Below are 25,576 nucleotides of genomic sequence, written 5' to 3'. Positions count from 1 at the left end.
CGGGGGCGGGGCGCTGGGCGGCGTCCCAGGGAGCGCGCGCGCCCCCCTCGAAGGCCTCGCCCGGGACCCGGCGGAATCAAAGGGGCATCTTCACTTCCGCGGGCCGGGGCCGCCGCTCGTCCCTCCGCCGGCCTTGGAGGGCGTTATGGGGCGCCCCTTCCGCGGGCAGCGGATGGCAGCCCAGCGCCTTTGCGGGCACCGCCTGGACAGCTTGCGCGGAGGTCTTTCTTTTAGTCCTCTGGGAATAATGTGATGCTAGACATGCTGGACTGAGAAAGGAAAAAGCAAAACACAAAAGCAAAAAAAAAAACCCCATTTGGGTCAATGAAGGAGCATCAGGCCGCAGCGACGGGGGAGGGGAGCGACTTAAGCAAAGTCCGCTGCCTCAAAAATGCACGTTGGTCTGTGGGAGGTGCAGGTGAGAAGCCAGAACCCAGGCGGAGAAGGGACCCCTTGCGCGTGTCACCTAAGGTTTGGCAAGCCTTGACTACGGTTACTTCTGAGTCACTCTGGTGTCCGTGTCTCAACAGCCAACAGAACCTGGGTAAGGCGGCTGTGAGGGGGTGACAGGCAACCCTGAGACCGCCCACACCCACACCGGGCCTGGCCCTGGTATTGCAGGGTTGAGTTTGGGGGGGGGGGGGGGGCGGGGAGGCAAGCAATGTCATCGTTATGCTCGCTTTTCGCCGGTTGCATTTTTTTTTGTTAATATTCTATTCCTCAATCCTCCTGTTCTCACTTTTCTCTAGAGTAAAAATTCCCCTTCCCTCTCCCGGGGCATTCTACCGGCAGGGAATTAGGGCTGCTTCTATTTCTTGGGGTTCATACTGGCCACCAGCCCGCTTTCACAAGGTGCATGGGGCTCATTCCCAGAGCAATTAAAGCCTGTTGTTTAAAGGGAGCCTCTGGGGAATGCTCGATAATGCTCACCTGGGCCGTCATTATGTTTCTATCTCCATGGATACGTATGTGAAAATTCATTGATCTGTACATTACGGGTGTGTGTGCTTGGCCGTTTAGATGACATGCCTCAAGAGGGTATATTCTTAGAGTTCACGCAAGGGTTTCTTGAACCCCTGCTATGTGCCCAAACGCTTTGCTAAGCTCGGTGGCCACGGGAAGCTCATGGGCCAAGGAGGGGCTAATTACAATGTGATAACCGCTGTGGTGGAAATAATTGCTGGGTGCTGAGAGTCTCCATTTAAATCAAGCTACCCCAAATTAGGGAAAGAGCGGCAGAGTCAGGTTTTAGGAGCTCTTTGTAATAATGGCATCTGCCCTGAGTTGTGAGGAGGAGGGAAACAAGGTGGTGGGCGGGGGGGAATAATTTCTGTTGGGAGATCAACATGAGAAGGTGTGCCCTTACAGATGGGGGTGCACACTTCCTTGTGTGCACCTGCAGGGTGCACTGAGGCCTTGATGATCCACCGGGGCTAGAAAGGTTGGGGTTTTCCAGAAGGCGGTGCAGGATCTCTGGCGCGTCTGACTTGCATTTGAAGAGAAGCTGACAACCGGATAGAACGTGGCCAGGGAGGCAATGAAAAAGCACCGTGGAAACAATTCGGGTGTTTTTTCCGCGGAAGAAAGACTACCTTTTCCCACGTGTTGGTTCGCTCCCTTGGCCCTCTGCTGCAGAAGCTTCTGAAAGAGAAATGATGCTTTATTGTGTAATCTGGCCTTTGTTTAGGACGGGGCACAGCCCCCTGGGGTACGATAGTCTAGTTTTCACTAGACTCTGCAGCTGGAGGAGAACGTGCGGGGCAGAGCAGAAGAGGAGCCAGGTCATCCCCATTGTCCAGACCAGTGGGGAGGTGCTCCCAGAAACATGAATGTGGTTCTTCACATTCCTTCTTCTCCCCCTGAATTCTAACTATTGCTGCGAGGATCTGTGGAAGTAGTAAAAAATGTGGACACGGCACATAAAAGCTAAACTTCGGTTTCTCTGTGTGGTTTGCAACACTTACTATATTTAAGACATATCGGGATGCTTGCGTGTCTCAGTCAGTGATTAAGTGTCTGATCTCGGCTCAGGTCACGATCCCTGGGTTCATGAGTTCCAGCTCCGTGTAGGGCTCCTTGCTGACAGTGCTAAGCCTGCTTCCGATTCTCCCTCTGTCCCTCTCTCTCTCTCTCTCTGCCCCTCCCCTGCTCACATTCTCTCTGTCCCTCTCAAAATTAAAAAAATAAAATAAGAGAGAGTATCTCTTATATCTTATTATGCCTACCACAGGCTATATGAAATCTTTTTTTCTCTCTCTTAAGATTGCTACACAAAAATGCTGCACAAAACTGTTTGTGAAAAAACCTGGCCTGATTGCCCTAATCTGTCTTTTTCACCTCTGACCTCTAATAATTGCTGACAATGTCACAGGAGGAGACACAGACACGTAAATAGGTGCTACTCGGTGTTTGTCTAATTGTCTTTGTGATGTTTCAGCAATTTATTCATTACTAAGATTGCATAAAAATAATACTTATGATTACACCAAGCCTTGTCCCCTAAGTTTCAAGAACCTGTCATGTTTAAAACTCATTTGGGTAACCTCACTGTTCAGGATTCTCTTATGAATTTTGCATCTCTGTATATTGGGAACAGAATGATGAACACCAATGAGCAAGACAATTTGAAAATATGTATCCGAGGAAAATGAGTAAATTGGGAATGTATGGAGGGATGGTGGGGCGGGGCTTAGAAAGAGAGAAAATAGTTGAGGCCACCGAATCTAAGAGATTAGAAAATCACTTTTAGAAAATAACACAACCTCAGCAAAGAAAGCCAAAATACACATAGGAACTCTTAAAAGAGTCTGCTCACTTTTGTCTTCCAAAAGTAGCTGGAAAGCTTGTAATAGGAGAGAAAAATAAGGAATAATTAATTCTCACTTCAGGATCGACGTAGCATCAAGCTAAGCGTAAGAATGAGCTAGCAGTGCCCCAGTATTGCTTTTTTTTTTTTTTCCTTAAAATGTTTTCTGGTAGAATCCTACAGTGAGCCTGTGACCAGTCACATACAAGGAGCCGTGCATACATGTTGTATTGTTTATTCGTCCAGCAAAGAGATGCTTTTGTGTTGATAATATTATTGAAGCAATTTTGCCTTCCTATTCTCACCATATCTAGTCCTTATTCCTAGTTTTCCCTAATTTCCTTGTCACTGAGCCAGGAGAAGTAAGCCCAGATAAATAGGAACCATATTCCAAAATGCAAACATGTAGGAAATGGAAAGGAAAACTGTACCCAGTTTCCAAGGCACAGCTGATAGAAGGAATTGGTTATTTCTGATTTGGGGTTGACTGTTGTGCTTATAAGAATTGGAATATCCAAACTAGAATAGTCTACACTTGACAAGTGTCTGTCAGGGATGTGCTTACCGGAGATGAACAACCTTACATCAAGATGGTGGCCATCTGTATACCAGCTGGGGCACTCAGTTTAGGTATCGCTCCCTGGTGCTACACAAAAGGTTTTCAAGACTTCGGAATGGTTAAAGAGAACTGAGGTCACACTACCGTGTGTCCCGAAAAGGTACAATCTGTCTATGGCAGGTGCACGGGCACGGGCAACAAGAATCACTCCAAGACATTAGCTTCCAAGCCCTTCCCACTGGGCTAGCAGTCACGCCCAAATCAGCAGACGAGCCACTGCCCTGGCCCTATGCCGGAGACACCATCGAGGGGCCGTGACTGTCGGTTGACCCACAGACTGGACCTGGGCAACTGCAGGCTCCCCACCCCTGTCCTTGGGATGTATGTTTTATACATCGTCCCCACAGCGCAAGCCATTTCAAGGGTACAGTCTTGAGGGAGTCAGGTGTTGTTGCTTATCTGGACAGTATATGTGACTGAACCCAGTTAAGGCCTATTTACAGACTTAAGATTCTGGCCAGTGGGTGTGGAGATCTTGCCCAAGACAAGCCCGGTCTGTAAGGCCCCTGCCTGCTTAACCCGCCACCCAGCCCTCTGCAGTGGTCTGCCTCCTCCTCCAGTCTCTCCCTGCCCTCCGTGGGTGTGTACAGAGGTGGGGTGTTCAGATTTCACCTGGGGAGCTCCCAAGGTTGCGAACCACCACCCTGGTCTACAACCTCCTGTGGGTTTTTTGCCCCCTTATGGTCCTGGTTCTATCTCACTGCAATTCTGCATCATTCATCCCATCTTTCTTCTTTTAGTCATCATGAAACATTCATTAAAGGCTGGTTGTGGGCTTCTAGTGAGAGAAACGAGGCTGCTTATGTCCATCCCGGCGCTTAGGTCACGGGCAAGGGAACCTGCAGAAGGTAGCCAGGTGATACACTAATCCAGGAGGCAGAAGGGAGGCCAGCCTGGCCCCGGGAGGAAACCCTGAGCAGTCCTGAGCTAGAGGACCAAGGGGGATGGGCCGGTGGTTGCTCAAAAGGGCCTCCTCCCATGTAGTGATAAGGAGTTTGAGCTTTGGGGTCATCGGGGGGCTTTCAGCAGGACAGTTGAAGGGCTTGGTTTGTGTTTTAGAAAGGTGTCTCTGGACAGTGGATGAAACAGAGCCTGGCAAAACCGCTGGAAGAAACTTCTTCCTTGTCACTAAGGTGGGAACACGTTTGGCCGTGTCAGGAGGGTGCTGGATAGTGAGGTCTGTAGCTTCGAGGGCAGCAGGCTCCTGGCCAAGGGGTGGACCCAGGCAGAGGGGGTGGAAACTCATCTCAGTGCGTTCAGAGGCACCGGCCACAGAGGATGGACTGCGTATGGGATAGAAAATATATTGAGGCTTTTGGGTACGCAGATCAGATGGAGGAGAGTTTTGAGTACCATTCTACAAGCTAAGTCCCTAGTCCCGCGAGCAATGGAGAGTTCCCGAAGTTTGTGGATGGATCTCGTTCTGTTGTTTGTTTGTTTTTACCAAGAACGTCGTAGACTCAAAACACCAGTCCCCTGGGGTCCCAGACACTCCAGCTTGACCTCCATTATCAAAGCAAAACTGTGGTGTGTTCATCTTCAAACCCAGGTCTGTAAATCAGGCCTCCAGCCTCCAGGGGTAGTCTCTAAGCCAGAATTAGATCCGTGGAAAGTAATGAAAATAGCTGTGAGAGTCATAGCCCACGGACATCCCTTCAAAATGTAACAGCTTGTTACCTGTTACTAATTTTAGCTCACTAGAAATTAGGCACAAAACCTGGTGACCCTTTAGGCTGTGATAGTGGCCCAGGGCGTGTTGAGAACACGCACGCAAGGCGTGTCGCCTGTATCCCTCAGGCCGTGTACGACTGGGCACAGCTGGGTGTTTACAGCCAGGCGTGTTCACGGGGACCCCGAAGCTTTACAAGACTCAAGCGTCTTCTGAACCATCAAAGGAGTTTTGGGATTTAACACAGTTCAGAGTTGAGTATGTTTGCAGCCAATTCACTGAAACCGGATGGTTTCTCTGTACCCCATTTGCATTCTCCTGCACTTTCCCCCTGCCCTAAGCCAGAACGACCCCCAAAACCGGAGGCAGAGTCCGGGCTACCTGGACAAGAGTCTGGCTGGGACTGAAGGCCATTCTCCTTTCTCTAGGGAGAAGATACATGTGAACCCAGGGGTGGCCTCTGCTTCTAGGGCTGGCTTTCTGCAGCCCCCCACTTCCCCTGGTGTCGGGCAGCAGGATTTCTTACAGAAACTCTGCCAACAGCTAGCATCCAGCATACCTGTAGACAGTTTATTCTCCTGTGGATGAAGTTGCTCTCGCTCTTGCCCTATCAGGAAGGGAGGTGGGCAGAGTTGGAGCGGAGAGGCTCCTTCTGCAAGAATGTCCACCCCAGTGGGCTCCAGGGAGGGCCCTGGTCACACACCTTGTAAATGAAGCCTGTTCCGCAGGACAAGGGGCCATCACACAGACATGTCCACCATCCCCAGCCCGAGAAGCAGCATTTACAACTGCCTCTTCAAGTACAGTAACCCACAGTCCCAAAGACAGGAAACACTGGAGTAAGTTTTATTCTGGTCTCTCCTTTATTCTCTCCACCTGGAGTAACCATGTGTTAAGCCAGCCCAAAACAGTGCTAGTTTTTGCATGCTGTCTGGCATGGTTATTTTTAAATTTTTTTTTCAAGTTTTATTTATTTGAGAGAGGGAGAGAATCTCAAGCAGGCTCTGTGCTGTCAGTGCAGAGCCTGATGTGGGGCTTGAGATCATGACCTGAGCCCAAATCAAGAGTCGGATGTTCAGCCAACTGAGCCACCCAGGAGCCCCTCTGGCATGGTTATTAATACCACTTTGCTTTCTTTCTCAGAAGTGTCTTGATTTGATCGATAAATTATATGGACTCCCCATCTAACTTCAGGCTTTTGACAATCGCTGAGAGCCCTTCTTTTTTTATTTTTAAGTGTATGAAATTTATTGTCAGATTGGTTTCCATACAACACCCAGTGCTCATCCCAACAGGTGCCCTCCTCAATACCCATCACCCACCCTCCCCTCCCTCCCACCCCCCATCAGCCATCAGTTTGTTCTCAGTTTTTAAGAGTCTCTTATGCTTTGAGCCCTTCTTCTTAAAGGCTCTCGTGCCCGTATCCCTCATTCTCCAGTGTCAGGGCCTCCATGCCTGCTCAAGCTGCATCACCTGCTGCCAGTGTGCCCCCCTCCTCTTCCATATCCAGATCTTCTCAGGCTGTGTTCCTCATTCTTGGAACTAATGAGGGTTTTCAGTGAAAGCCAAAGAATGTGGAATTGGGGGAAGAATTAAACTGGAGCTATCCATGAGTGTAAGATCATGATGTGATATTCTAGCCATGTCCATAGAAAGAGCCTAGAATCAATGGCACCCCATGGCAGTGAGCTCACTTAGAGACCAGGTGTTGCTTTCTATTTCCTGCCAGAAAAGAACAGCGGCTCCTTAGAGAATTGGCTGATACTTGGTCTACGTTAGGAACATCTTGTGTGCCAGGAAGCAAGATATGTTCAAAGATTATTTAAAAATCTATGTCACAGGGACACAGAAGCCAGCTTTGAAAGGGAACCCACTTACCAAATCTGGGAAACTTTGAGGATCAAAATAATCATCTTGGTAAACGATGATATTGAGTTAAAAAAAAATCTTGTGGCTCCATAATGATACTCAAAAGGGGTAGGAGGGAGGCTCTGCTTTATAAAAGATTCTAAGTTAATAAGTATACACTGTAGATTTAGAAAAGCACCATTTTGTCAACTCTCAACGTAATCAGTGATTCAGGCAATGATCATCAATGACCCCCTGGGAAAAAGTCTAAGGAAGATGTGTTTAAATTTTTTTAAGTGTTTTGTTTTTTATGTTTGAGAGAGAGACAGAGCTCAAGCAGGGGAGGGGCACAGAGATGAAGACAGAATCTGAAGCAGGCTCCAAGCTCTGAGCTGTCAGCACAGAGCCTGACATGGGGCCCGAACTCACGAGCAGTGAGATCATGACCTGAGCAAGAGTCAGACACCCAACCCACTGAGCCACCCAGGCGCCCGGAGGAAGACATGTTTACATGATCTCGCAGGTTACTTACTAATCACACAGTGTGTCTTTGCATTGGAGATACCTCCACCTTATCTGCACCTCATCACGCTGAGCATCTCCAGAAGTGGGACAATGTGACCTTGTGAGTCCCCTGACCTGATGTTACAGGAGGGACACAACAAACCTTGCTGGAAGCATTTGACCTGAACCAAATCCTAACAGCAACATCCTACGTTCTACAGGTCAATTGACCTGGATCTTCAGGTGTTTGATATCGACAGAGGAACAGTTTGAGGAGAAGAGATGTTAACAGCCAAATCAATGTGTGAGACTTGATTGGATTCTGGGTCCAAAAAAATGCCATCGAAGACATTTGGAGGAAAAATAAGGAAGATTTGAGTCCAGATTCTATGCTAGATGATTTTATTGAATTAATGTTGCTTTTCTTAGGTGTGATAATGGTGTTCTGGTGACGTAAGAGAAAGTCCTCCTTCTGAGTGGTACAACACGCAGTATTTGGGGGTGAAATGCCGTGACGGCGTTTCAGCACTAGGGAAGTATAGATAGAGAAACAGAGAGATGGGGGAAATGGGTGTGGTGAGATGTTGGTGAATCTATGTGAGGGGTATCCGGCTGTTCATTGTACTGTTCTTTCAACTTTCCTGTGGGTTTGAAATCTGTCAAAAGAAAAAAGAATGTTTTCTAGAAGACTGTGAGAAAATAGGAAATAAAGTTCTCATAGTTTTCTTTTTTTTTTTTTTAAACAGACAGTCCCCTTCTCTTTCCTCTTCCTCAAGACTGTGACCTTCAGTGGTTTCTTCTTTGCACAAACTCTTGCTTGACTTAATATCATTGTGACAACCCCGAGCAAGGGAATCCAATGATGGCAGACACATTGTAGCTACAGGAAATGAGATGTTTCTGTCTTCTCCAGAGAACTGAAGCTTTTCTTTAATTCACTCTTCTATTGAGCAAGAGCCTATGTACTAGGTACTTAATCTGTGTACTGTGTACATTGTTCTATGTACCCGATCCTTATACTTTGTACGAGATCCTATGAGAGGCACCATGAGTGATACAAAGATGAACATCAATATGGTTTCTGCCTTCAAAGGGCTTAAAAATCTAACGCACAAAAATTGGCTCAGTGGACAGTTTTTGAATGGCTGTTATGAGCTAAACAGAAGACCAGGACTAGGGATCTAATTTTATCTATCTATCTATCTATCTATCTATTTTTAATTTAGTCCAAGGTAGTTAACATATAGTGTAGTATTGATTTCAGAAGAAGAATTTAGTGGTTCATTACCTACATATAACACCCAGCACTCATCCCAACAAGTGCCCTCCTTAATACCCATCACCCATTTGGCCCATTCCCCCACCCCAAGCCCCCAGAAACCCTCAGTTGTCCTCTGTATTCTCTTATGGTTTGTCCCCCTTTCTGTTTTTACCTTATTTTTCCTTTAGGGATCTAATTACTATTGTTACTATTAAGATCTATTAGTATCTATTATTATACACAGTCCCTGCCATCAAAGAGCCTCTTGTCTTTGAGAAACACAGACACATACATCAATTTCAAGACAATAAGACTAGCGAAAAGATCTTTATCATTGTCTAAACGCTATGACCAAGCATCCAGGAACAGCTTACGAACGAAGAGTACATCTGAGTTAAGGCTTGAGGAGTAGGTTGGAATGTTTTCAAAACAAGTTGGTAGGCATTCCAAGTAAATTGAATAAAATATGTAAAAGCGTGAAGGTATGAAATGACATGTTTGGGGATCCACAGGTGCTAAATATAGCTAGAATTTGGGGTTTTTAGAGAGGAGTCAGAGATACGGAGCTGGGAATAGAACTTGAACTTGTTGATAAAGAGCTTTCATGTTACATTGAGGGGTTTGAGCTGTATTCGTTAGACCGTGGGAGACTTTGGTGGTGTGTCATGATCAGATTCTTAGGTGACCCTAGTGGTGGAGTAGCTTGTGGATTGGCAGGAGATAAAGCAGAGAGACTGGTTAAGAGACTTTAAAATAGTCCAGGTGAGAGATGCTGAGAGTCGAAAGCAAGACAGGGGACAGGGAGGCAGAGGAAGGGTAGTGGCAGGAGGCATGCTGTATACGGCACCAGTAGGGCTTTGGTGACTGAATGGATGTTGGAAAAAGAGGGAGAGGGGATTGTCAAAGATAACCCTGTGTTGGGGTTCTCCAGAGAAACAGAACCAATGGAGTGTGTGTGTGTGTGTGTGTGTGTGTGTGTGTGTGTGTGTGTGTTGTAGAGCTGGGGAGGAGGGATTTAAGGAATTAGCACCTGCAGTTGTGTGCACAGGCAAGTCTGAAACCTGCTGGGTAGACTTGGAGACTGGAGATTCAGGCAGGAGTTAATGTTGTAGTCTTGAGTCTGAAGGCAATCTGGAGACAGAATTCCTTCCTACTCAAAGGATTTCAGTCTTTTCTGTTAAAGCCTTCAACTGATTGGATGAGGCCCACCCATACTATGGAGGGTATTGTGCTTTTCTCAGTCTACCGAGTTAAATGTTAATCACATCTAGGGGCACCTGGGTGACTCAGTTGGTTAAGCATCCAACTCTGGATTTCATCTCAGGTCCCGATCTCCAGTTGGTGAGTTCAAGCCCCACATCAGGCTCTGCGCTGGCAGCACAGAGCCTGCTTGGGATTTTCTCCCTCTCTCTCTGCCCCTCCCCTGCTTGCTCTCTCTTAAAATAAATAAACGTTAAAAAACAAAATAAATGTTAATCACATCTAAAAAATAACTTCACAGTGACATCTGGTGTTTGACCAAAAGGAAAAAAAAATGGGCACCATCACCTAGCCAAGTTGGCACATAAAATTAAGTGTTGTCACACCTCATTGTGCCACTGCTAAAATATGACGTAGAGGAGAAAAGTTGAGAACAAACTTAGAAAAAAAAAACCCATCAATTTAGAAGGTGTTAAATTTCAATTGGTCATGTCTAGTGGTCAATTAGAATATAGGAGACAGATCTTCCCTTCCTTTTTTTTTAAAATAGATTTTATTTTTAGGTAATCTCTATACCCAATGTGGGGCTTGAATTTACAATCCTGAGATTAAGAGTCACGTGCTGTACGGACTGAGCCAGCCAGGTGCCCCATTAGACATAGCTCTCTAATGGGCCAAATTTAGAGATCTTAGTGGAAGCCATGGGACAAGGTGAGGCTTTTCCACAAAAGACTGTTCATTCATTCAGCAACAAATGCCTCCTCTGTGCCTCTGTGAGCCAGATGGCAGACCACGGTGTACTCAACGTAATGTTCCTCTCCTCCTAGAGCGTAAATGTTAGAAGACTTGGCAGACCGTGAGCAAATATGCATATGGACATAAATCCTAGGCTGTGATGTATCATATATTCTGGTATCGTATACTGCTGTATAACAAACCGTCCCCAAACCCGGCGGCCTGAAACAACTTTTATTTGCTCACGATTCCGTGCACTGGGGTTGGGGAGAGATCAGCTGGAAGGGCGTGGCTCAGATCCACAAGGTGTTGCGGGGTTCACGTGTGCATCCAGCCCAGTTAGCAGGTGCTGGATGGCAGGAGGCTGGGGCTGTCAGCAGATGTGTCTGAGTCATCCCCCGTGTGGCCTCTCCAGCAGGCTGGCTTCAGGCTTCCTCACCTGGCAGCTGGCGGTCCGTGAAGGCATCCCCCAAGGTGCCAGCACGTTGCAAGCTTCTGGTTGGGTCACATTTTCTAACGTCCCAGGGGCCAAGGCAAGTCACATGGCTAAGCCCCGAGTCCGTGTGAGAGGCGACAGCACAAGAGCACGGGGACCATGAACATGACGTAACACAGGTTAAGTGCTGTGCAGAAAAACAGGACAGACTGAAAAGGGGAAGTGCTTTGGAAGAGACGGGGTGGGGGGGCGGGTGAGAGAAGTGACTTTTGAGCAGACTTACATGAGGGAAGACAGCCAGTCACATGGAGTTCTAGAGGCAAGAGCGAGTGAGGATCGTGAAGTGAGAACGAGTTTGTGCTCCAGGAACAAGAAGCTAAAAGGAGAAGAGCAGTGTGACCGGGGACGAGGGGTGGCAGAGGGAGGGAAGATCAGTGAGTGAGGAGAGGAGGGCAGTGGGGCCTCACGAAGGGCACAGCAGACGATGCACGGTTTAGAGTTTGTTCTAAAAGACGGTAGAAAATTAATGAAGGGTGTTGTGCAAAACATGACTTCGTTCAATTTTCATCTCTTTTTAACAGTGTTTTATGTTTATTTTTGAGAGAGAAAGAGAGAGCGTGAGCAGGGGAGGGGGCAGAGAGAGAGGGAGATACAGAATCCGAAGCAGACTCCAGGCTCCGAGCTGTCAGCACAGGGCCCGACATGGGCCTTGAACCCACAAACTGCGAGATCATGACCTGAGCCGAAGTCAGATGCTTAACCGACTAAGCCACCCAGCCACCCCTCATCTTTCTTTTTAAAGTTTATTTATTTTGAGGGGCACCCTGGGTGGCTCAGTCGATTAGGCATCTGACTTTGGCTCAGGTCATGATCTCACGGTTCATGGGTTCGAGCCCCACGTTGGGCCCTGTGCTGACAGCTCAGAGCCTGGAGCCTGCTTTAGATTCTGTGTCTCCCTCTCTCTCTGTTCTTCCCCCACTCGTGCTCTGTCTCTCTCTGTATCTCAAAAATAAGTAAAAATATTTAAAAAATTAAAAAAAATAAAGTTTATTTATTTTGAGAAAGAGTATATGACCACATGCAAGCAGGTGAGGGACAGACAGAGAGCAAGTGAGAGAGAGAGAGAGAGAGAGAGAGAGAGAGAGAGAGAATCCCAAGGAGGCTCCACACTCAGCACTAAGCCCAAGGTGGGGCCCAATCTCAGGAACTGTGTGAGATCATGACCTGAGCTAAAATCAAGAGTGGGGCACTTGACCGACTGAGCCACCCAAGAGCCCCTCAATTTTCAGCTTGAAAAGATTGTCCTGGTCATTGATGAGGAGACAAGCAGGAAGCAAGATCAGTTAGCGATTACCAGACTAGTCAGAGAGATTGGTAGCAGTGGAGATGGTGAGAAATGATTGGATTTGGAACTCATCTGGGACACACAGCCAACAGCAATTGCTGATGCATCCAAAGTAAGATGTTAGGGACAGAGAGGAATTACAAATGACATCTAACACCTGTAGACATAGGGAAGATGGGGGAGAGGAAATTCTCTCTTGGGAGAGGAATTCTTTCTTGGACATACTATACTTCGTATGCCTAATATGGGTCCAAGTGCAGACAAACAGGAAACTGGATATAAAAACTGTGAGCTCAGGGAAGAGAAAGTCAACATCCAAATGACACAAAAGCCCCAGGAATCCATGGGATAAATTGGAAGATGTGGTAGAAGGTACAGTGTTTTCTGCTTGTTCGGTTTTCATAATTAAGTAAGAAGTTGGGGGATGGGAGGAATAGTGACATGAAGTTTAAAAAGAGAGGGATTTTGAGATAGTGGCCTTGAGACCTAGGAAACCATGGGAGTCCCTTCACTAGGGAAGGGTGGGAGGGTGGATGTGATGGACGGCCTCTGAAAATCATGGTCATAAGCTTAAGGTGAGAGTGTGCTTGGGTGTTTCTCCAGCAACATTCAGCCGCTCACATACAGACTTAGAGAATCGGGTTTACCGTGGATGGGTTTTTTTTTTTTTTAGGCTAAGTGGAGAAGAGGAAGGGATAAGAAAGGAGTTGAGGGTGAACACCATTGAATGATTATAGTGATGGACCAGAGATTCTAATCTGGGGCAGGAGGGAAGTGAAAGCGTTGAAGAAAATGGTGGCTTCATGGCTGGAAGGTCCTGATGAGGTAACATGGTTAAAAAGTGTACCTAGCAGGGAGTATGCTAAAAAGCAGTGGAAAGGAGTCAGTGGAAGCTAGAATTTAGAGGGGGAGGAGGTCATGAGGCCGAAGGATCAAGAAGTCAGGGCACCGGGTGGATTGTTCATGTGAAAGAAGTCTGCAGAATCATGCTGCAGAGAAAGTCAGTGAGCCAGATACTTGGATGAGGAGGGAGTGTAGATGGTATGGTCTAATAGCATTGCTCTAAAGATCCTGAGGATTACATCGTGGAAATGAGAGAAATGGTCTGGAAGTACCAAGGGGACAGTTACGGCATAGTAGGCCCGGCGGTACAGGGCTGGGAACCAGAGTCCTCACCCAAGAGGGCTGCAGGGAACATGCCAAGTCTGAGTTAGAGCTAAAAGGTGGAACATTGGAGCACCTGGGTGGCTCAGTCGGTTGAGCAGCCGACTTCGGCTCAGGTCCTGATCTCACCGTTCATGATTTCGAGCCCCGCGTCGGGCTCTGTGCCGACAGCTCAGAGCCTGGAGCCTTCTTCAGAGTCTGTCTCTCAGTCCCTCCCCCCACTCACATTCTGTCTCTCTCTCTCTAAAATAAATAAACATTAAAAATATTTAAAAAAATAAAAGGCGGAACATAAAAGAGGAGGTGATTATGGTCAGTTTGCAGGTGACAGATCACGAGCTGCTGAGAACACAGGGTGCGGCATCGGGAGAGAGGGAGGCACCTGTCGCGTGTGGCGAAAGGGAGGATAAGCTGTTCAGGCTCGCTCCAGGCAGAAGCAAAATCAGAGTCAGCAAAGCTCATGCGGACTTAGCAATTGTTACTCACATGAAGCCAAGTTTTGCTTCTTTGGCCATGTCCCGAACTGCTGAAATTGCCAGATAAGCACTCTATGAATAATTTATCATCATAGGTAATGTTTACTAAGTTTTAATTACGTAGCTCTCTTTGAAGAACTCAATCTCATCCTATATATCTTGGGTATCTTCAAAGTTTTACATTCTGACTTAAGTTTATTTGAAATTAATGCAAAAAACCAGGAATCTAAGGAAGAATGAATGTGAAATCATATATAACATGCAATGAGATGAAGCTGTTCTGACCTGGGAACAACACCACACTTGGCACAGTAGCTGCACTTGGGCCTACTACTTGGGCGACTTGGCCATAGTCCACTGGATTTGTTTGGTTTTTGTAGGTTCCGCATTTGTGCATTAAAAGGCAACAGGATGGGGGCCTCACCCTGAATCTTCTAGTTCTTTGGTGATGATACTAATTCCTGCCATTCCCCCTGGGATACCATAGCACTTTTGATTCACCATCTTTTCCACGAAGGGGAGTCGTTTCAGAGCATTCTCCTTGACGTCTGCACTGTGGTGGTAGTCTTACCCTAAGGCAAGGAACCAATGTGAGGCGAGGTTGTGCAACGACCAAGCATGTCTAGTTCCGTTATATGTTTGGGGTCTGGGAAAATGACCTCCAGATGGGGCCACGGACCCGCTGTAGCCACTGTAACTTGGATCTGGGGCTGGGATCCACTTATTACCTAGCCCCAATTTTCCTGACTCTAACAGAGGCCTATGAGGATGAGTAGAGACTCTAGGTGTTAATGTCTACCAATCCCCTGTCAAAGAGTCGTCAAAACGCTTGGGTATTCCTCAGCATTGTTACCCAAGTAGATCCCTTTGGTGAAGGACCAGGAGATCAGACTTGTGTGGTATGGCAGGGGGTTGGGGAGACAGTCTTGCCTTCAACCAATGGGCTTGGGTCCAAAAACTGGGCCAGGCCAGGAAACCAGGCAAGGACTTGAGACTTTTTATTGGGGTGGTGTCCCCTCAGCTTCCTGGTCATCCATCCTTGACTTTTTTTTTTTTTAATGTTTATTCATTTTGAAAGAGTGTGAGTGCATGTTTGAGCAGGGGTGGGCAACGAGAGAGGGAGAGAGAGAACCCTGCATGGAGCCCAGTGCTGGGCTCAATCACACAACCACATGATCATGACACGAGCAGAAATCAAGAGTCTGACGCTTAACCAGCTGAGCCACCCAGGTGCCCCATCTTTGACTTCTTTTAATCGTACAGATTGAGCAGTCTCTTGTTGGCTACCCATCTGTTTTGCCCTTAGGGATGCAGTAACTAATAGCGTTTTGAGTTAATTCCCTTGGATGTTCCTTTCTGGCTGGGAGAAGAGTTTTTCACATTTGAGGGAAAGAGTCCTCATGAATATCTCTTGGCCAGAGGGACAGACCGTGGCAAGTGACAGCCCGTTGTCCACCGAAGCTTGTTAATACAATCAGCACGTACACGTTCTCCCCTTACGTGATGCAGAGTGTAACTGAAAAGGTAGCTGCCCAGCCTGGAGCTACATTTCCCAGCATCCCTTGCATAGAAGTAATGTCAGGTGATGTCACTTCTAGACTGAGGAGGTTAAAAGGCATATGTTCTTATCCAGTCAGTTGCTCTTTTTGCCAACTTTGTTTGTGGCTAGGGTAACCTCGGAAGATAAATGTTGAAGAAGGCAGAACCCCTGTCAGCTGGGCCCCTGAATAGCTATAGGAGCAGAGCCAATACCCTCCTACCGTTACATCCTTCTTGGTCAGTTATGCAAGCAAGAAATGGTCCTTAATAGCAGTGGGCACTTGAAATGTAGGTGTTCGCCAAAGCAGCTGGGGTTACCTAATACATACTATGCTCTCTATACATTCTTTATCAAATCTACCTAGAAGAAAATCGTTTCTGTAAGGATGGATTTTTACCAGATTTGAAGGCGTGTCTCTGATGGTCTGGCTAGAGTATAGGTTATGTGACATATGTAAACATCACCGGAGAGGCCCAGGGACGTTTTTCAGAGCTGGGCAGTTATTCACAAGTGAAAATGAAGTATAACTGGGGTGCCTGGGTGGCTCAGTCCGTTGAGCGTCTGACTCTTGATTTCAGCTCAGATCATGATCCCAGGGTCATAGGATCGAGCCCTGCACCAGGCTCTGCTCTGAGCACAGAGCCTGTCCTAAGATTTTCTCTCTCTCTCCCTCTGCCCCTCTCTCCCACTTGCACTCTCTCCTCCCCTCTCTAAAATTAAAAGAAAAAAATGAATTATAATAAAGGACAATGTTAATACAATCAACAAGTACACATTTTCTCTGTCCTAAGCTCCTTGATATAAGCAGTCACGTGGGTCCTTGTAGGCTGTACATCTTACGTACCTCCAGTTCTCTGGCCGTGCTTATCCGGGGCTCTCTGGATGCTCTTGCCACCGATTTAGAGGAAACACTCCCCTGGAGGCCATGGGTATCGGTTTCCTATTGCTGCTGTAATAAGTTACCACCGACTCGGTAGTTTAAAGCAGTAGTTTATTTGCTCACAGTTCTGGAGGTCAGAAATCTGAAATGAGACCCACAGGGCCAAGACCACGGTGTCACCAGGGCTGGCTCCTCCCGAGGGTTCCAAGCAAGAATCCTTTGCATGCCTGTAAGTTGCCTGCGTGGCTCCACTGTGACCCCTTCTCTGCATCGCTACAGCCTGTGGCTGCTGTCACCACGTCTCCCACTACTGAGCCTGATCTCCTGCCTCCCTCTTACAAGGACACATGATTGCACTGGCCCCACGAGGATAATCTCAAAACCCTCAGTGTGATCACATTTGCAAAGTGTCTTCTGCCGTAGAAGGTAACCCTCACAGGTCCCGGGGATTAGGATGTGGACACCTTCCAGCCTGCCACAGTGTAGGATGTGGCTTCCATGTGGCTTTGAAAGGCACCAGCTGGCAAGGAAATGGGAGGGGACTGGCTCCCCACCTAGTGCACTTCAGCCAATGGGAAACAGGAGACAGGACCAACTCAGGAAATGTCTTTTCTTCCTTCTCCAGGACGGCCGCTCCGAGGCAGGAGTTTCCTATACAACCTGTGCAGACACATCCCTCGTGGCCCTGGTCTTGCTGAGCAACTGTCGGGTCTCCTGGTGGCCCGCGGGGAAGCAGGTGCGAGCACGGCAGGGCAGTGCTTTGCATGGCTTCCCATCCTTCTCTGCCTCGCTCCCTTACCCTCGCCGCCCCGGCTACACTTCCCAAAGCACTAGCACTTGACCTCTGTTCTCCGGGGGGGGGGGGGGGGGGGAGTCTCAGCCAGGGAGGCCCCCACATTGAAAGTTACCATTTCCTCTTTCGTTTAAGAACCAATTCCTGAGCATCTAGCGTGTTCAGACCTGGTCCTGGTTAAGAGTGACGATAACAAACACAAGAAGATTTCTGCTCTTCTAGAGATGACCTTCTAATTGCAGAAGACTTACCATAAACAATTAAGTTAGAAAATGCTATTTCGTGGCAAGTGCTCCTTACGGCACGGTGATACAGTAAAGGCTCTTCTATATTTGGTGGTGAGGAAAAGCCTTTCTGGAGAGGTGACATTTAAGCTGAGGCCTGAACGACAAAGAGTCACAGGTGCAGAATCAGGGGAAGGAGAAGTGGGCTGAATGGCCATGTGACATCACATGGGGACCCAGTCTTGCCTTCAACCAATTTGCAACCGATGTGCTTCTCACACGGATGGTTCTAGGTGGCACGGTCTGGTTGAACAGCAGCACAACTTTACTTTTAAAAAATTCATGATTCTACCGAGCAACGGAAGGCCAGATGGTTTAAAATGCAAAATAAACACTTGAAGCGGGAGCTTTCTGCTCGCCCGTAAATGGGACTTTCTCTTTGTCGTGAAGGGATGTGTTTTATTTTAGAAGTAAGATTTCCTCCTGCTGTGTTTTCAGCTCAACCTCATTTCAGAGGAAGGACCGTGAAACCAGAAGTTCTGAGTCTCTAGCTCCCTCACGTGTATCAGACAGAAATTGGGTTATAAGCCCATTTCCTTCTGTCTCCAGCGTGGTTTTGTTTTTATGATTAGCTGGTATTTGTGTCACAGTGCTTTCTGCTTTGCCTCATTTCAAATGCTTTTGCAAGATCAATTTACATCATAACTCCGAGCATGGCCTAAAGGAGACGTGGGCTTCGTAACCAGAGGACACAGCATCTCTTCAGATTTTCTCTTCGATAGTAAATGTGTTTAATAACACTGTAAAATGTATTATGAAAAAAAGAAAAGTTATAAATGGTTGCTGCTGCTGTATAGAAATGCAGTTGGGTTTTAAAGGAATTTCGATGTTTTATCTAGTGACCTTGCTACATTCATCAACTCTAATAGAAAATCCAACACGATCGGTTGATAAACTAGGTGCTTCATCACGTTAGCTGTAAATAGTGACACTTTTAAATCTCACCCATTCCTCATACATTTATTCCTCTTTCTGGCTTACTGGCATGGCCAGAACTTCCTCAGCGGGGTGGGGGAGGGGGGCGGCACTTATCTGTCCCCCCTGCGTCAGCTGAGTGGCCTTGCAGGCTGGGGGGGGGGGGGGCGCTGGAGTCATCTGCAGGCCCAGCATTTGCATGTCTGGCGGTTGCTGTTGGGAAGATGTGCCCCTTTGGCTCTAAAAGCACGTGTCCTGTGTCCCGAGAGCCTAGCAGATGTCGTAGTGCTCCCCCCCCCCCCACCCCCGCCCTGTTAGACCTTAGCTTTGGGTGTCATGTGGGAGCCCTCCTGTCACACTCTGTCGGGAGAGGAGAATTAGACCCCACCTTTTCATGGGAGGATCGTCAAAGAATTTGTGGATATGTCTAAAGACAGCACGGTGGGTTCTCCGGCCCACATTATTTACATTTCTCCTTCACACGTTTCTGGGCACGTGATGCCAATCCCATGACTGGGGCTCAGCTCCACTGACTGGGAATCATTCTTCATGGGTTCTTGGATATACCCTGAGTCATCCTTCTTTTTTTTCCATCAGTGCCACAGACTTCTACGCCTCCCGGTTTCCCCTGTGGGAACGACGGTCTCCATGGCAGTTATGGCTGCCCCACGACTGTCCATGGGGGACAGAAAACTTGCCTCTGTTGCACACAGCTCTTCCAGTCCGTGTTAACCAGCTGCACTTGAGAAACTACACCCAACGAGCCTCGTTCACCCTGGAACTTGATTGACGTGACAAAATCTTGGGCTTGAGGCCCGAACCCTGGATGCCGTAATAAGCAAGGCTTTGATGGGTCTGGAGAGGGAGGAAGTGTATTTTGCATAGAGCTAGTGGCTGGAATAATCTGCAGACGCACCCGCGTGTTGAGGTTGAGAAGACAGACCAGTTGGGGGACAGTCCCTGTGGGGCCAGTCTGTCTCTCTGTGGCCTCCTTACATAGGTGTGTTTAGCACAGAATCTTCAGGTTGGTGAGATTTCTTTCCTTTCATGTCTGCCTTGTCCTCCTCAGGTGTAGGTCGCCCTGGCCTCACAAGCTATACGGTATCTGTTCTACCACATTCTATCAGAAGTGGAGTGACTATGGCTGGCCAATATTCACGGGGATTAGAGTTCACCTTTTTTATGGGAGGGTTTATCAGGAAGTTGCAATGTTTTTTTAAATTTTTCTAATGTTTATTTTGAGACAGAAAGAGTGAGTGAGGGAGGGGCTGAGAGACAGAGAGAGGGAACCCCAAGCAGGCTCCGCACGGTCAGCCTGACGTGGGGGCTGCATCTCATGAATCCATGACCTGAGCCGAAACCAAGAGTTGGATGCTCCACCGACTGAATCATGCAGGTGCCCCAAGAAGTTGCAAGGTGTATTATTTTGTTGTTGTTGTTGTTTTAAGGTTATTTATTTTGAGGGGAGGGTGGGTGGAGAGAGAGAGAGGGAGAGAATCCCAAACAGGCTCCACACTGTCAGTGCGGAGCCCAGAGTGGGGCTTCATCCCACAAACCGGGAGATCGTGACCTGAACTGAAACCAAGAGTTGGACACTCATCTAAATGAGCCACCCAGGCTCCCCAAGAAGTTGCAACATTTTTTAAAACTACCACACACGCTAAATTGCAAGGGAGGCTGGGGAATGGATTCTGTAGCTTAGCGTTGACCGCAAGCTACGATTTAGGGGAATTCTATTATAAAAGGTCAAAGAAGAAAAAGGACAAATGGTCAAAGGGCAGATCCCCAGGGGGTGGTTAGCAGTCTCCGCCCCAGGCAGCTTTGCAAGAGATTAAAATCAAAGCCAGGTTGTCACAGCCGGAGAGATTATGAGCAGGGCGGAAGGTCATTTCAGGCAAGAGAAGAATCTGTGTGGACGGATACCTGGAAAAAGGACTGAGGGGGTCACGTGTGTCTGTCTACATCAGGGGAAGCTGGTGATGGCACAGTGGTAAACGAGGGGCGTGTCCACGTAAAGAAAAAAACAAAGGATTTGGATTTTCGGGTAGCTTTGTGAGAGAAGCAAGCTTGGATATGAATGCTCTGTCCCCTGTAGTTTTGTCATTTTTCCGCCAAGTGTGCTTAGATTATAAAAGTGGCCGTAATCCTTCAACCTCTTGAGTGACTTTACAGCAACTTCCATCATGATACGGAGGGGCGCCTGGATGGCTCAGTCGGTTGGGAGTCCCACTTTGGCTCAGGTCATGATCTCGCAGTTCGCGTGTTCGAGCCCCGCATCGGGCTCTGTGCTGACAGCTCAGAGCCTGGAGCCTGCTTCGGATTCTGTGTCTCCCTCTCTCTCTGCCCCTCCCCTGCTCATGCTCTGTCTCTATCTCAAAAATAAGTAAAATATTAAAAAAAAAAAAAAAAAGATATGGAGTCTGGTTCCCCACCTCTTGGCTCTGGTCTGGCATTGGGTCTGGCTTTGGCCAGTAGGATGTCTCAGACGTAACAGTGTGCCAGTTTTGAACGTAAGCCCCAAGAGGCTCTGCCTATACCTACTCGCTTTCACGAGACCTTGCCAAATGCCGAGAATCAGCCAAGGCCAGCTGACTGCGACCAAGACAGAGATCACATGGAACAGAGCTCAGCCCTCCCACTGAGGCCCCAGACACATGAGAAAGCCGAGGCAGCATCCACAGAGTTGACCCGGATGCAACCGAACTAAGTCATGAATGAGCCCAGCTCCAACTGATGACCTATAGAATCGCGACCTGAATAAATTGTTTCAGCCACTGAATGCTGGAACGACTTGTTGCACAGCGAAGCTGTTAGAGCAAGTTAAAGAACCTGCTTTCTGGATCTCAGGATCCTCAGGGTAAACACGGGTTTGCTGGCACCTCCACCATGGCTACTGGGAGGCCACGATGGGAGGGAGGATGGTACGCGAAGCCTGAAACAGAATGTTCTGAGCAAATGGTACGCTAATGTCATGGATCACATCAGAGAAAGATGGTCCAGGGAAAGACACAATGAGAGTAAAAGGAGGCATTACTTAGAAATCCCCATTCTGCTCATTTCTGTCTCCTGGATTTTCCTCGGTCATGTGTTCTACTAGCTTGTGCTCACGTATCACAAATCTGCATTTTTCGGCTCCGCTGTCTTTGAAAACTCCCACCCTCACACTCTCGCTTGCTGGGCCCCTTCCACACATTAGCAGGTGGTCCGATTAGAGTCAACTTGTTTCATCTATTTATACCTTTTACCCCCCAACTTGTCTCCAAGCAATTAAGACAATTTTTCTATTTCCTTTGCAAACCCCACTGAGATAGTGTGTGTGTGTGTGTTTTAACCCAAATAAGGATTTAGTAAATATTTAGTAAATTAAAGTCAACTAAATTATGTTGTGGTTGGTGTTGATCATTGGGGTTACCTTATTTCTGATCAGGAGGCCTGTTACATTTGCTCAATGTCAAGTCACTAAGTAAACTTACAGAGAACAGTTCCCCCAAGAGATCAGAGTTACCAGAATCCCTCATTTTTATTTTCCTTTCTGGCATGTCTTGAGGGATTGATGAGAATTCTAATTCGACAACTAGTTCCCACCAGCAATGTCTGGATGCCTAGGGGGAGTCGACCCTGTTTATGTCTCAAGCCACTAATCAACTGTAATCCTGTTCTTACTTGAAAGGGAAAAGAAGTCTCTGGGAAAACGAAAGATAGGAACAAATGATACACTTTGAAAACCGCTTTAATTTTCCCACAGAAACTTTGCCCCACACAAAGTGCTTAAAGCTTTCTAAGTATCTTTTTACTTGCTTTAGAGGTTTTCTTATGAAGAAGATGCAACTTTCTTATTGAAAAATTGTTGACTGATGTGTCCTTTCTTTGGTGTGCAGGAAGGACCAAGCTTTCGGAGCCAACCACACATCCCATCCAGCTCCACATTGTGATGTCACCTTGGAGCCTGAAACGAGCCATGGTGGGAACGACGGACGCCATGAAAACCGGCCAACACTACAAAGCGGGACTGTTTTCCTCAGGGAGAGCCGATGGCTAAACATTTGCCAGCACATCCCTGCCTAAGCTCCAGGTACCTGGGAATTACAGCTTTCCTCTTCTTGAGCACAGACACAAAGCTTCACCAGGAAAACATCAGGCACCTTTCTCCCTGCCGGGCAGACTACTCTTCAGTGGGGGAGCCCATAGAATGGGGACAAAATGAAATCATGATCAAGATCTGTGCTGAGTAGGGAAGAGGGTGGCGTGAGACAAGGCGAGAGGCAGGCGGGACGGAGAACACAGCCCTGGAGTAGAGATTCGTATGTTGGTGAGACAAAGTTATAGGAGAGCTTTTAGGAGAGGGATGCCTTCGGGTACTTTATAAGGATCCCTCCAGATGTCTGGTCTGTCAACAGCATATATAGGGGGGAGGGTTACTTAGAAATCCCCATTCTGTACCTGAGGTGGTAGAACACAGAGGCCAGTGAAGATGCTGTCTGGAGCTAGGATAAGGGAGTTAGAGCATGGCTCCTGACCTTTGCCCTAACAGCCGCCCCACACCGTCTCCTCCCCCACACCCGCACTTGGGCTGCTTCCAGGGCCTTCCGCCATCCTGCAAGGCCAGCTTAAGACCCAGCACTCCCTCACCTGCAGTCTTCCCTGGCCATCCCGGTCACGTCTCTACCTGCTCTGGACAGGCATGACGCTGGATTTCTTGGGCCATGTGAAGGGAGGACAGTGCCGCTCTCCTGGAGAGGCTTTCGTCCGTATGCTGATGGCTCGAGTAGAAATGAGAGATGATGCTGAGCCAGTCTATGGTGATGAGGATGTGCAGGGAGAGAAGGGAAGCAGAAGGCTCGTTCAAAATAGCGGACAAGAAATGCTTGAAGCAAGAACCTCAAAACTGGGGGCTCTAGTCCTTGTATAAATCGTGGAAGCAAAATCCTAATTATAACGGACCATTGTGATCCCGTTCTGTGGTTCTGCAAAATGTTACTATTGGGGAAACCAGGCGAAGGGTATCTGGGTCTCCCTGTGTTAATGCAGCTTCGTCTGCATCCGTACCGCTTCTAATAACACATTAAAACAAAGGAAGCTGCTGACCTGTAAAGGCCTGTGTGTAGAGACCTGTGTTCTGGCTTTGGTGCTGCTGCAGTGCCTAAGTTGAGGCACTCTGCCTTCCTTTGCCCACTTGCTTCATTTACAGCTGGGGAAGAGGCAGCCTTCTGCGATGCTGGAAGTCACAGAGTGAGTCCCGAGTGGTGAGCAGGGCAGAAGGCCCTTCTGCCAATTTCCCTGTGGGCTGGAAATGAAAAAACCACCACCCATGGAGTCTAGCTCATCTTCCTTCTCATCTCGAGGCCACAGGCGCTCAGCATCACCTGCCTTCAGGGGACTTCCCAGTCCCTGTGGAGTGGGAAGCCGCTCTGGACACGAGCAGAGGTGAGATTCAGAGGTAAGAGAAAGGGACATCGGGGGGACTGGTACCACTCATGCCCCACGTCTGGCCAGGGCAACCAGGTGAGATCCCAGGGTGAGTGCTTGGTTCTTTGGGTAGATCACTGGCCAGACAGGCTGCCTCTGTTTCTGCTCCACAGTGAGCAAGGCTGCAAGCAGGCCGAAGGGTCAGATTTCACCATCCGGCACATTATGGGGCTACGAGACCACTTGACATAAACACACATTTCAAGGCCTTAGACTTCTGGATTTCACTGACTCTTTACTTTCTCTGCCTTCTTGGAGTCCTGCCGCATGTCTAAAAGAGCAGTTAAGAGGTCTACACATCCACTTAAAGATAATTAAGTTATGAGACGTGCAGCTTAGTGATGCCAAAAGCATGACAACCAAACCAACAATTAACAGAACTAAAAGGCAACCAACAGAATGGGAGAAGATATTTGCCAATTATATATCGGATACAAGGTTAGTATCTGAGATCTACAAGAACTTCTCAAACTCAACACCCATAAAACAAGTATTCCAGTGAGAAATGGGCAAAAGATGTGAACACTTTTCGAAAGACATCCAGATGGCTAACAGACACACGAAGAGATGCTCAACATCACTCATCAAGGAAATACAAATCAAAACCACAAAGAGAAACCACCTCACACCTGTCAGAATGGCTAAAATTAAAAACTCAGGAAACAGCAGATATTGGCAAGGATGCAGAGAGAGGGAACCCTTTTGCACTGTTGGTGGAAACTCAAACTGGTACAGCCACTCTGAGGTTTCTCAAAAAATTAGAAATAGAGCTGCCCTATGACCCAGCAATTGCATTTGTAGGTATTTATCCAAAGGATACAAAAACGCTGATCCAAAGGGGCACATGCACCCCAATGTTTATAGCAGCACTATCAACAACAAATTACGGAAAGAGCCTAAATGTCCATTGATTGACGAATGGATACGGAAGTGGTAGATGTGTATATATATATATATATATATACACACAATGGAATATTAAAAGGAAATCTTGCTATTTGCAACAACACGGATAGAACTAGAGTGTATTATGCTAAGCAAAATAAGTCAGAAAAATAGGATTCATTCATGAAATTTAAGAAACAGATGAACATGGGGACGGGAAGGAAAAATAAGATTAAAAACAGGGAGGCAAACCGTAAGAGATTCTTTTTTAAAAAAAAATTTTTTTTTAACGTTTATTTATTTTTGAGACAGAGAGAGGCAGAGCATGAACGGGGGAGGGGCAGAGAGAGAGAGGGAGACACAGAATCGGAAGCAGGCTCCAGGCTCCGAGCCATCAGCCCAGAGCCCGACGCGGGGCTCGAACTCACGGACCGCGAGATCGTGACCTGAGCTGAAGTTGGACGCTTAACCGACTGCGCCACCCAGGTGCCCCAAGAGATTCTTAAAATGAGAGAACTGAGGGTTGCTGGAGGGGAGGTAGGTCGGGGATGGGCTAAATGGGTGATGGGCATTAAGGAGGCCGCTTGTTGGGATGAGCACTGGGTGATCTATGTAGGTGATAAATCACTAAATTCTACTCCTAAAACCATTATTATACTATATGTTAACTAGCTTGGGTTTAAATTAAAAAAAAAAAGCAAACCCAAACCCCATAATGTCTTTCGAGTCACCCTGATAAAGAAAACACAC

At 47.6% G+C, this 25,576-nt stretch overlaps 1 long non-coding RNA gene across 3 annotated transcripts; it reads left to right on the top strand.

Annotated features, from left to right (window-relative positions):
- Window positions 1–75: 75 nt before the first annotated feature.
- Window positions 76–24,511, top strand: LOC125166229 (uncharacterized). 3 transcript variants are annotated; one of them, XR_007152409.1, is made up of 5 exons: window positions 76–418; window positions 17,109–17,219; window positions 19,073–19,499; window positions 22,354–22,547; window positions 23,664–24,511. It is a non-coding gene; the product is annotated as an uncharacterized LOC125166229 (long non-coding RNA). The 3 variants fall into 3 exon arrangements; XR_007152410.1 differs by lacking the exon at window positions 76–418 and adding an exon at window positions 425–544 and having other exon boundaries at window positions 19,073–19,475; XR_007152408.1 differs by lacking the exon at window positions 76–418 and adding an exon at window positions 425–544.
- The last annotated feature ends 1,065 nt before the right edge of the window (window positions 24,512–25,576 follow it).

Source organism: Prionailurus viverrinus, chromosome A1 (assembly GCF_022837055.1).
Source record: "Prionailurus viverrinus isolate Anna chromosome A1, UM_Priviv_1.0, whole genome shotgun sequence".
NCBI lineage: Eukaryota > Metazoa > Chordata > Mammalia > Carnivora > Felidae > Prionailurus > Prionailurus viverrinus.
The sequence above is the reverse complement of the archived record's forward strand: the minus strand, read 5'-3'. Positions and strand labels throughout refer to the sequence as shown.